The sequence below is a fragment of the Agelaius phoeniceus genome, chromosome 14 (genome assembly GCF_051311805.1).
Source record: "Agelaius phoeniceus isolate bAgePho1 chromosome 14, bAgePho1.hap1, whole genome shotgun sequence".
Taxonomy (NCBI): Eukaryota; Metazoa; Chordata; class Aves; order Passeriformes; family Icteridae; genus Agelaius; species Agelaius phoeniceus.
The window spans coordinates 3,526,505-3,539,331 of NC_135278.1; the positions used below are offsets into that span (position 1 = coordinate 3,526,505).

The following is a 12,827-nucleotide window of genomic DNA, read 5'->3' on the forward strand; positions in this document are numbered from 1 at the left end:
GCCTCGGGAGGAGACGGCTCATCCATAAATGTCTAAAAGGAGCTGTCGCACCAGGCTTTGCTCCGGGGGCCCAGCAATGGCACCAGCGGAACTGATGCTCGGGGCTGGACATGAGGAAGAACTTCCCTGGCAGTGCCCAGCCCTGAGCAGAGAGCAGAGAGGCTGTGGGGTCCTCCTCCCTGGGGATATTCCGGAGCTGCCTGGACACGATCCTGTGCCCTGTGCTCTGGGATGGCTCTGCTGGAACAGGGAGGTGGTCCTGACCCATCCTGGGACCTTACAGCACTGTCCTGTCCTCTGCACAAAGAGCTTGGCATTGCCTTCAATTCCCCACATGCCTAGGAGTATATATATATATATATATATATATACACACAAACACACTTTCATATATAAGTGAATATATATGTAATATTCACGTACTACTATGGAATATCCATGGGATGATCAGATTCCAGACAACTCGTGGAACAAAAGGAATGCCCTCTTCAACATGGTATTTAATGTACAAAAAAGAAAACAAAAAGAACCCCCCTGCCCCAGACTGCTCCACAACCCCCTCTGAATTCTGGTAGGAATCTCCTCATTCCCACTCAGTGATTTGAGTTGCAGCTCCAGGTAATTAACTCCACTCTATCATGTCTGGTAAGGAAATTAGTTTTCTCATCAAGAGAATTACTTATCTGACAGAATGTTCTTCTGACAAACCTCTGGTGTAATTTGTGACACTTTCTGGTCACCTCTTTGTTCAGCAAGGTTTTTTCCCCCTCAGAATTTGTTCTAAAACTTCCCTTATTGGGATCACACTTGGAGCTGTGCTGCCTCCACCAACCCTTTCCTCTTTATGGGTACAGGCACCACCTTTGCAATTCTCCTGCCCAGATCAATGAATTAAGGCATCACCCACAAATCCTCAGACCACACCTGTAATTCCATATTTAGTTCTCTCAATGTTTTATGAGGGATATGATCTACAACCTCTGTTTTTTTCAAAAAATCTGTTCACTACTGAGGTGACAGCTGTTTTAAGCTGTTCTCTACCCTGCTCAGGCTTTACAATCAGTATTATCCTCTTCTCCAGCTACTCAAGTCTTCCTTTAATATAAAGCATGAACATTTGGCACCTGTTTTAATTTTCTGTGTGTGGTTGAACTTAACCAAGATTTTGGGTAGCCTCTGCTGTACAAAAGTGCCTTGCAGACAGGATAACATAGGTTGGCCTGAGCTGCATGTGACCCTTAACTAGAAATTTATATTTATTTTTTTATATATACACACACACATGAAAAACCTCCTCCCAGGAGATTCAGGAAGGGCATCTAGAACATAAACACCCCAAGTTTTGAGGATTTAGGAGAAGAAGATGTGAGTGCCCCCTTGCTTGCCCTCCTTCCCCCACTGCATAAGTGCTGAGAAGGAATATTTTTGCCAGCAATACATTTTATAATCAGTAACATTTAAAAATCACTTTTGTGAGTTAGATCACTCCCTGAAGCAACTCACAGAATGTCCTCTCCTGAGAAAGATGGGATGAGCAGCACATCCAGGGACATTTTTCCTGCATGTTGCTGTGAAGCAGGGAGGCCCCTTCCCAACAGACAGCAGAGGAACAGGCAGAAGTGAGCAGACTGTGTCAGGTAGAGCCTCTGCAAATAAAGTTCAGACTTTTTCTTTTGTTCAACAGCCAATTTTAATGTGCTCTAAGGTCCACGTGGATCATCCTCAAAATTCTTGTTTCCTGGGCTTCCAGGGGACACTTACACATAAACATGAGTTCATCTGAGGTGAAATTCCCAAATGCAGCTCTTTGAAACAAAACCATCAGGTGACCTTTAATCTTGTGATTCTTAGGATGTGTTTCTGCACTTGTGGTTCTGCTGTAGCTCCCATCTGATAAAGATGGAGTGAGATATGGGATAATGCACCTCGTGCCCTTTCCAGAAATCAACACTGCACGTGGTATTCAAAGTAAATATGAAACCTAAATTGACCTTCAGCCAATTGTGAAAGGAGAGAAAAACCTCTCTGGGTGTGCAGCTGATTGGGCTCCACAGAAACTACAACAGTGGCATTATCCTAAATAACATCCCTGTCCTTAATTTTAACCCTGACCATGAGCAGTTTCCTGCCAAGACACATTTCACAAGTTTGAAACAGGGAGAGGAACTTCTGCAGAGTTCAGCAGCTGTGCTTGCACCCATGGTGTAACTACACTGTTCAAAACTACTGCCACAGACTGCAGAAAAGCCCCAGCCCCAGCAGCTTTAGGGTAATTTAGATAAGGCTCATCATCACTGGTTCTTCTGGAGAAACAAATGAAGTGCTTGAAGAGAGGAAGATGGTGGTGACTCACCAGGGGCACTCTGGGCATCAGGGAACACCTCATCCCCAAGGCCAGGGCTGACAGCAGCTAAGATGGCTCTGGCACTGGTCCAAAACCAGCTAAAATAAATCAGGGAACAGTAGAGCTCAGGGAAGAAATGCCAGTTTTTACAACAATTGCAGAAAACCCCACATGTACCAATTTCTCTGAGATGCTCTTTCCTGTGAGAAAATGCATGGTAGAAAATGCTCAATTGTAAAAAAACCCACAACTGGAAAATGCAGTTTGTGTTTGCAGTGCTGAATGTGAAACTGTGCCTGGGTTACTGTCTGAATTTCACAATGATAGTCTGATTCAAAAACCAAAGTTGCACAAGTTACTTCCCCACTGTTCATTTCCAAATTGCTTGAGCTGGTAACACGTGAGCCTTGGAGCTGTGGGGAAAGTCAGCTACAAGCCCTGCAAGCTGCAGGGAGCCAAACTTGGGCAGAGCCAACTTTTCCAACTACTCTGAAGCCAGGGCATGTCAAATAAAGGAGTGACCCAATTGTCAGACATATTTTTATCTGGGTAGGTTACACGTGGTTTTGCTTATCAGTGACAGAGATCCAAGAAGATTTGATAATCCATGAGCTAAAATAGGAACTAAACCCAACCCTGGCTGGCTCCTGAGCTCCTGCTGAGCTAAAAAAGCTTGTGAGCCCCAAGGCTGGCCCATTTTTGTCCTTTATTGTAGGAAAACACAGCAACCCTCCCTATCTCAGTCCCATCTTGGCCTTGCCCACACTGTACTTGTAGGTAAGGAAATAAATCTAATCTAAAATGCTCAATGTTACCATATCAGATTTGGGCTTGCTCTCAGAATTGCTGCACCCAGCTCGTGCAGAGGAGCCAGGCAAAGCTTTCCTGGAGCATGCTCTGAGGATTGGTACCGAGCTATGAGCAAGTTGTATTCTTGTTACAAGCATGAAGAACTCTCCACTGGGTGGGATAAGGCACCACATTTACACATTAACACCTTCCCAGAAAGCCCAGGAAAAGCTACTTTTTGTTATTGCAGCAGGATTTTGCAGCTCTGTGCTGGGATTCCTGCATTTCACAGGAGTTTGTGCACACACACAATGGTCCTACCACTCCTTTATCCACATAACCTATGGGTGCTACCTTGCAGTGGAGAAAGCAAATTAGGAAACTGCTAGAACATACTCACGTTAATCAGCAGGCCTCTAATGAAGCTGGTGCTGCTCTGTTTGAACATTCAGTTTTAAGATTTCTCTTCAGCTCTCAGACAAAAGTTAGACAATTAACCTCCTATTAATATTAAACCAAAGTGGATTTTTCCCCTTCAGATTTCTCCGATTTTTTTGTCCTACCCAGCAGTCCCAGCCCTGCCAAGCTGCACACGGGTGTTGTTTGCTCTTAGTCATCACCTGCATCTGCTCACTCTGATTTCTCATTTATCCCATCCCCCACTGGAACATTTTATCCTAATTGAACGTGGAAATACAGGCAGGATATATGGAGTGTGCAACAGGGTCTGACAGCACAGATTGCAATTAAAGCTGTTTAAAATAGCACAAAACTGTTAATTGCCACCGAGTGAAAAATTGGCCATTTGCAGCAGAATTGTTCTCATTATTCCACAGTTTGAAAGGATTTGTGAGGATTTAGGGACGCGCAGGGAGCGAGTGCTGGCACCATTAGAGGGTGCTGGAGTCCACACAATCCCAATCCACAGCCAGCTCCATCCAGCTCTAGAGCTGCTCGTTCTCCTCAGGGAGAGCACAGTCTCAGAAAGACAAACCTGGGGATGAAAAACCATAATCGTGTTTTGTCACGTGTAGAAGCCTTGCCCAAAAAGCGACTGAAATCTTTCCCCACAGCTATTGTCTTCACAGGCTCCACAAAGACTCATGTCTGATCAAATGCACTTATAAAGGAGATTTAGGCAAAAAGTGCCATGAAATACCATAAACCTGACATTTCCTATTTTCTAAATTCTTTATTTTGCACCCTAGATAACATCCTTTAATAAGACAGCAGATATATATATATTTTCTTACCTTTTAAAGGCAAAACATTAACACAAATATCATTCTACAGACTGCAGCCAACCTGTCTTACTCATCCCTCCTCTCCTCCTGGGATGACCAAGTGAATCCTGAATTTTCCTCACAGACATTTGCAATTTGACATTGGAATAACCACAGTAGTTGGCACTGACTGACTCTACTGACCTGACAGAGGGGTCTATTTCCTTTGACTCTGTGAAGATAAAAGGCCTTTCTCACACAGAGCTCTTAGAGAAGGAGAGATATGGAGAGAAACTACATCCAGGGAGGTTCCTCTGTGATGTCTTTTCAGCCAAGTGTCCTTTTCCCACTCGACCCCCTCAAGGGAAGGGGTGGGATGAATGCTGGGCCAAATCTTGAGTTGCTACAGTGGTTAAAACAGTCTTGGAATCACAGGTTTTAGGTTGGGAAAGACCTTTAAGGTTGTTGAGTCCCAGCAGTCCCAGGTGAGTGTGTGCTGCTCCTCCTCTGGGGCTGCACCACCCTCTGTCCCTGAAATGTTTGTGCACAGAAAACCCCACGAGGGGAACACAAACAGGAGAAAATGCTCCTCTCCAGAGCTTTCAATCAGTGCAGCTCTCCAAAAAAAGCAGGAGCATATCCCAAGTCCCAGCAAACCCTGACTTTGCTCCCACAGGAATGGGAGCAGTGTCTGATGGAGTAAATCTGACAGAATTCTGGTCCTTCTGACTCTGTTCCTCTGTGCTTCCCATCCTTCCAGCTCTGTGAGCACTACAGCAGGATACCCAGGGTCTGGTTTCTGAAATTGCTGCCTCCTGTAATTAGTTTGTTTAAATCTGTGTCTTTTTCAAATACTCTCTGATATCCTTTTTCCCTCACATTACTGACTTTTGCAAGCAGATAAACATGCTCCCAGCCAATTCATTATTTCCTTATCTTTTAAAATAACACTGTGGAGCTTGTAGTCCTCTGAGTGTGGTGAAGCTTCAGCAAAACTTTTTTTAAATTTAAGTTTAGGGCATCTTTCAAGAATGAGATGTACACAGTAATGTGATTTCTTAGAGTTGTGTTTTAAGCCATAAAAATAAATATGCAGTCTCAGAGATGCAGAGAAGAAAAAGACATTTTTGTAACCTCACCATGTTTTGTAAATTGATACATTTTTTTTGCAAATCTTGGTATTCTGTGTACCTGGTGGCCACGATTTCAGAGTTGAACAGCAGTGCTGAGTGCAGCCAGGCAGCATATGCCACGTGTAATTTTTTAATTTCCTGATAGCAGCAATTCTTACAGGCACAATAGCAGGTTTGTTTATTTTTTGTTCTTCATCAAGCCTTTTATTAACATTGTTAGATCTCCTGAGTGCACCTGGCTGGGCAGTGACTGAGCATAATGGCATCTTTGCCCTGGGCTCTTGGAGACAGTGCATATGGATGGGGAAGGCAGCAGATAATATGGATGCAAATTTCAAATTACTGCTTTTATCCCCCAGGCACTGAAGGAGGAAAAAATCTCAAGGAAATGGGGAGAACAATGTGGCTTTGAGTTTTTACTCAGGGTATAGACTTGAAAACCCCACTTGTGGTCCTTGCAGGGCTGTCCTTTGCAAAATAATGAAACATGAACGAATTTCAGTGAGGAGAACCTGCACCCTGTGACTGAAAGCTCAGGCCCAGGACTGGGTTTGCCAGGCAGAGCCTGAGGAGGAGCCTGCACAGGATCAGGACACCAGAAATCCAAGCCATGGTCCTGCTGATGAGCCCCTGGCACAGAACTCCTCATTTAGATTAATCAGGGTGAAGAGGAGCCAACCTTAATGAACCAGGGGAGGCATTTTCAGCATTTGACTCAAGTCCTCTTGCCTACAGAAGCACTCATATGGAAAAAGCAACTGTCTTTTTCTATTTATGTAATTTTGCCTTATCTAACTGGGGTTTTCTTTTTCTCCAAAGGGTTTCCCACTGATAATGCCCTCCATGCCCCACAGGACAGAGCTGCTGTGACTCCAGCAGTTCACTGCTCCTCAGCCTCTGACAGGAAAACACCAACTGAACCTTCTGAGCTGATTCCTCAGGTTTTGTGCTTCCCAAGGCACAGTCTCCCCTGCAGCAGCAGTGTCCATTCCTTTAGGACAGTAAGTGCTGCAGAAATCTCTCAAACACCCTGCTACTCCTCCACTAGCATGAAAGAGAAATAAGCTTTGGCTTTAGGCACCTTTTAAAAATCAATGCCATCACTACTGGCAATGGATTTTCTTGCTCCTTTTTTCACAGATCCATGGCCATCTCCTGGAGGATGATCCACTCTCATTCACATCTGAGGTTCTTCCAAGCTTCAGAACCTGGGTCAGTCTGGTGATCAGTTGGAAGAGAGAATTCATTAAATTGGATTGCTAGAATGAATTCCACAATACCCTGGGAAGTCTGATATTTGTAATCAACTATGGAACTGTTGCTAGGACACTGGAATTGTTGATTTTTTGGAAAAAAGATCTATTCAAATACTTGCCTGTCTAAAGCTATGAATCCAAGATATACAAAAGTTTAGCTGGTCCTGTGAACAATTTTTTAGTGCTTTCATTTATAATATATTAACTCCTGACTCAGAAAACATATGGAAAAGCCCACAAGAATCTACTACTACATGTGTAAGATCTATTCCTAAAGAGAAACAAATTATAGCTGATGAATTGTTAATTCCATGACCTCTTTCCTCTGCTGCCCTACCCCAGCAGCAAGGACACACAGAAGACAATTAATATCTATTAACAATGTTAGATTTAGTTTGCACATCTGACACTAACACATCATCCCCCACGGCATAAAAAGATTTATAACATTGAAATATAAAGGACTTGGTGATGGAGCTTGTACCCCTTTAACCAGAACAACTGCCCCAAAGTTCAGTGTTTACTCTCAGTTTTACCAAGTTCTTTTTCTCAGTTTCCACCTGCAGCCCCATGAAAAACCCTGAGCAGTTCTACTTGCTCTCCAGAGCTCAACTTCAATTACTTTCAGAAAGTTTTCTCATCCTTAATTGTCATTTATCCAAGTTATTATTGTTTAATCCTTTAATCTCTTGTCAATCATGACAATCTTCCCCTCTGTTTTTCTTTCCACGATGTTCAACGCCCAGCAGTGACAGACAGACCCAGCATGACTGTGGTGCACACAAGGAAACATTTTCTAGTGGGAATTATCTCAGAATGTGTCTTCTCATCTGTGCTCAGCAGACTCTGCATTGCTCTGTCCATAATATTCCAATGGATGAATTGTTCATTTTACTACATTTTAGAGATAACATCCATTTTATTCATTATTATTTTGTCTTCAGTTCCAATACATTTCCTTTGCTTTCATTGTCTGATAGACACTTTGGGGTAGAGAAGCTGGAGGTGTAGATAAATCCACAACTGATGAGGTGCAACTAGAGCAATCAGAAGAAAAGACCATGTTATCCACATGGCTTTATTTCTAAACTTATTTTTGCCTGTCAGAAAGTTAAAGTTGGTTGCACAGAAAGTGATTCCCAAACCATTATTTAATTCTTCAACTCTGTTTCTCCATCACTTTTGCCCCTGTTCTTATACCATTAATGAGATACTAAAGAAGATTTGGTGAGTATTATGTAATTTAAATTGTCCTCTATTCCTAGCCCATGATTTCTCTCTTCTGAGCTGCCATAGGGTCTGTCTTAGCTTCAGCAAATTCTATTCACTGTGATACAACTGAGTCCATCTGCAATGAATGTTTTGTTCTCATTGTTATGAATCTCCAATAAATCCATTTCACACAAAACTAGGACACTCTCAAATACCTGACACTGTCACTTTTAGCCTTCAATGTACAAAAAGATGTAACAATAGTGCAGTGGCTGCTGCTGGTCAAACCCACCTTTGACAGGTCCCTTTTCTCTTGCTTACACGAGCTCCAACCCCTCTAAACTGTGACTGCAAGGGATGTGATGGGTGTTGGGAAGGATGGCTGATGACCCTGAGAAAAATGCAATTTATTGTCAATTGTCCATTCTAATCTGTGGGAAAAACAAAATCATTTTCTTGAAATGCTGTGTGAAAAAAACAAGTTTTGGCCCCAAATATTGGGAACATAATCTAAGCCCTGCTTCGCTCTTCCCTCACAGCGCCGATGAGCCCCCAGAGTGCTCATAAATATTGGCAGAGCACAGGAGGCTGGGCTCTGCCAGCTCTTGTCCTGCTGAATTGGAGTTCGTGTTTTTAACACAGCAATACATAACAACGCCCTTAATGCTGTTCCTTGGAACTTGGGCCTGAAATTCTGCTTCAGCTCACTGAGGTCCTAGGACATGGAGATCAGCTGAAGGTATTGCTGCCAAAAAATAGTTAATGCATGTGCTGGTAGACCCCAGGAAGGGGGGCCTCTGCATTTCAAACAGCTGCTCTTCAACTGGAGCAGGAGGAGAGGGGAAAAAAGAGGGTTTGCACTTTCCAGTTTTATTCCCTTTTGTTCCATGTACATCAGTGAGATTTGCATTTAAATGTAGAGTTCAAGGTAACAGAATTCTAAAATTCCCATAAAACCAGTTTTTGTGTCTGTACCAAGCTCTGTTCAGACTGAGATGTACATGGAGGAATGTGGCTGACACACACTGTGGACACATCCTCCTAAGGCATCACAGAAGGCTTTGCTTTCAATAATTAATTAGTGGTCAGTTCATTATTACATTGAAATCTAAAATGTCATTTCAGCTCGATTCAGACTGATTTTTACCTCTTTGTCTGGACACTTTCCAGATTAACACTAGGGTTATTGAAAGAGGAGCCCTGTGAGTGAAGAAATGAGATAGAAGTGGAGATATAGAACTTATTTCATCCCCATGGTTATATCAGCCCCAACTTCTGATCTTCTCAACCCCTGATCTCCTTCCCAGCCACCATTTTGACTTGTCAAGTCTGTTCCTGACATTTGTAGCAGGGCACAGTTTGCTTCCTTACCCTTTCTGCTAGGACCCCCCATATTTTGGGATACCTGGAGAGAGCAGAGGCTGTGGCTGCACTGCACCACAGGTGACAGCTGGACCCTGAGTGGAAGTTTGTGAGATGCTGACTGCTATAGAAACAGCACAAATCCCAGCCCAGACCTGGATCCTCAGCACATCAAATCACAACTTGTATGTCTAAAGCACTGGACTTCTCAGGCTTGCTGTGTTGTTCAGGACCACAGCCCACACATGGAATATTATCCTGTTTTTTACCCTTCTAGTTTGGTTGAAGTTCTTTCTTCTAACAAAATTTTTTTCATCCCAAATTGAAACCATGGCTAGTGCAGCCTTCTGAACCTCTAATGAGATGTGGCTGTGGGAATCCTCAAGACCAGTAAGTTTGAATCTTAAAACATATTTGTGTTTATGTAGAGGAAATATGAGAAAGCATATTTTGACTAATGGTATCACCCTAGAGAGAAACACACTTGTTATAAATATGTTCCATTGCAGTTGCTGGAAATCTAACAAAATTGCCATAAACAGGACTTACATCAATGTTTCTGCTTGACCTTTCTGGGAGAATAAAAGTACCTTCTGGGAATGCAAAACAAATGAATTTTTTGGAAGCAAAATGAGTAACACAGCCCTTCCTCTTTATAAAATGGAGCCCTGATATAGCTGCTGCTTAGTAACAGCTCCTCCAAACCATCCATAAAACACCAGATGTAAAGGTGAGCACGTGTGCTGCTCCACTCCAGGCTCTGCTGCAAAACTCAGAAACACCACGCTGAGGGCAGAAGAATTGGAGATTTTAGATAAATAGCAGTTTCCAAATGAGAACCATACCCTTGCAGCCATGGAGAAGCTGTGCAATCACCTCCCCTGCCGTGCTTTCTGCTGGGTGATGTGCTGGAGCTCTGATAGCTCTTGCATCCCATCTCCCAGTTAGCTCTCTTCTGCATTTTCCCCTTAGGGAAAAGATGTCCTGTCTGGCACTGAAAACCTGCTAGAAATAGTGTGATAAAAACCCACACATTTAGAGAATGTGGTTAACCTACAAAAACAACTATGAGCACCAGAAAAATTGAATATATTTAATAGGACCAGACGGGTACCAAGATACTTAATGCAAATAATAGTCAGTGTTTCTGCCCATAATTAAATATCACAGATAAATGTAAATGCAGAACTGAACTAGCACTAAGAAAATTGCACTTTTCCCCTTCAGGCATTATTCCAAATAACCTGTTAAATTGAATTAATTATCACAATCCATAGAATCCTGAGTTGGAAGGGACCCACAAGGATCATCGGGTCCAGCCCCTGGGATCCAAATTAAAGTACTTTCTAATGTCTTATACAAATATCTAAAAAGACTCTTTAGCACTGCTACCAAATCCCATTTTTTATACCCATTGCTGGCAGCAGATGCAGAATTTTCACATAAGGAATGCCATTAGCCTACAAGTGTAACAAATCTCATTGTAGCCAGTGGCCACTGAAGCAGTTTGGTCCCTTCCTCAGCTCCTCTCGTTGGTGAAAGAAGAAACTTGAATCCTTCTTTGCAAAATAAAGTCCCTCATACAGTTTCTTCTAAAGAAAGGAAATAATTTAAAACCCAATGATGCATCTGTTACCCAACAATCACAAAAAAAAATTATACTGAAATCACCATGTTTGCCTTGCAGAGCCTGACAAAGCAGAGTGAGCAACTCCCAGCCCTGCTCCCAAATCATCCTGGGCAGATCCTGTTCTGGCAGAGCAAGTTCAGAGCACCCTGAGCAGATCCTGCTCTGGCAGGGCAGGTTCAGAGCATCCTGGGCAGATCCTGCTGTGGCAGGGCAGGTTCAAATCATCCTGGGCAGATCCTGCTCTGGCAGGGGCAGGTTCAGAGCACCCTGAGCAGATCCTGCTGTGGCAGGGCAGGTTCAGAGCATCCTGAGCAGATCCTGCTGTGGCAGGGCAGGTTTGCAGACAGCCCAGAGCACCCTGAGCAGATCCTGCTGTGGCAGGGTCAGGTTTGCAGCCAGCCCAGAGCACCCTGAGCAGATCCTGCTGTGGCAGAGCAGGTTTGCAGCCAGCCCAGAGCACTCTGAGCAGATCCTGCTCTGGCAGGGCAGGTTTGCAGCCAGCCCAGAGCACCCTGAGCAGATCCTGCTGTGGCAGGGCAAGTTCAGAGCACTCTGAGCAGATCCTGCTGTGGCAGGGCAGGTTTGCAGCCAGCCCAGAGCCTGCCAGCCACAGCACAGCTCCAGTGCAGCTCTACCTTGGCTCTTCCTTGGTGCCTGCCCCAGCTGCAGCAGGCAGAGCCAAAGGCTGACTCTCACCCCCTCCAGAGCAAAATCCCATCCTTCACACAGGTCATGCCCTGGTGAGGGGGGTTCACAGCAGTGCTTGTGCAACCCCTACCCAACCCACACTTCAGATTTTCCAAAGCCATCAGCAGATAGAGTCATTCCTGCTCACCCCATCCTACAGCTCCCCTCTCCTTCCTCTCTCTCTGCACATCCACATGTTAAAATTAAGTGGGACTTAACAGGTCCATAAGTGGGATATACCCAAGTGTTTCCAATTTACCCTCAGTGAACTTGAATGGAAAACATTTGAAAATGAAATTCTGGGTGAAATCTCACAGCATTGCTGCAGCATATGGAGCCAATTTCAAATAGCACTTTGATAATGTCATGATCTGTTAGAAAGTGTTCACCTTATACCAAAGCTATTACAAACTCAGTTGCCTCACTCAGAGTATCTTCATCTTATGATCCATAAGAAAGCTATTTAGTGGATTGTGAAATATGAACTTCAGCCAGAGCTAATTTAAGAGAGATCGTTACACTTGTGATGGTGCAGCTTGTTTCTTCTGTGAGTTTTATATTATTCAACTGTTCACAGCTAGTAAATTCACATCTAATAAGCTGCAAAAGTTATCAGATGAAGCACAGCCCATTGTAATCCCCACATGAAGCAAATAACTGATAAAAAAATTAGTTCCAGCATGTGTTACAAATATTTTTGCAAACAGCATCTGATAAAGGAATTGGCTTTATTAGCAGCTAACTCCTTCACACAATGGAGAAAATGCAGAAATGTGTTCTATCTCTACAGGCCACAGCATTTCTCAAGCGCTGATGAGGGAAAAAAAATAGACTTAACTGGAAACCAAAGCAGAAATAGCCCACATCTGCTGGCAGGCACAGACCTTGGCACTGGGAATGCAGCGGTGGGAATGTGCTGAAATAGAAGGGATTTGCAGGATGTAAGGCACAGGCAAAAAGGCATTTGTGTAATGATAACCTTGTCAAAAAAGCAGTAGATTTACACCCCACTTTTTGAGACAAAGTAAAAGCCAGTGACCCCCACCAAGAGTCCAAGTAACTCCTGGTTCTGTGCAAGGGCTGGCCCAGCAACCAGGGCAGATGCAAACACAGATCTGTCCCCTCTGCCCAGGGCAAGGAGGGTTCTGTGGAGCTGGGACGTGCCTGTGCTCCTCAGGAGATCCTCCAGTG

At 43.8% G+C, this 12,827-nt stretch overlaps 1 protein-coding gene across 1 annotated transcript in view; it reads right to left on the reverse strand.

The window, feature by feature from the left end:
• ZDHHC15 (zDHHC palmitoyltransferase 15) overlaps positions 1 to 12,827 on the reverse strand; it is a 121,058-nt gene that overhangs the window by 21,710 nt on the left and 86,521 nt on the right. The window lies entirely within an intron of this gene.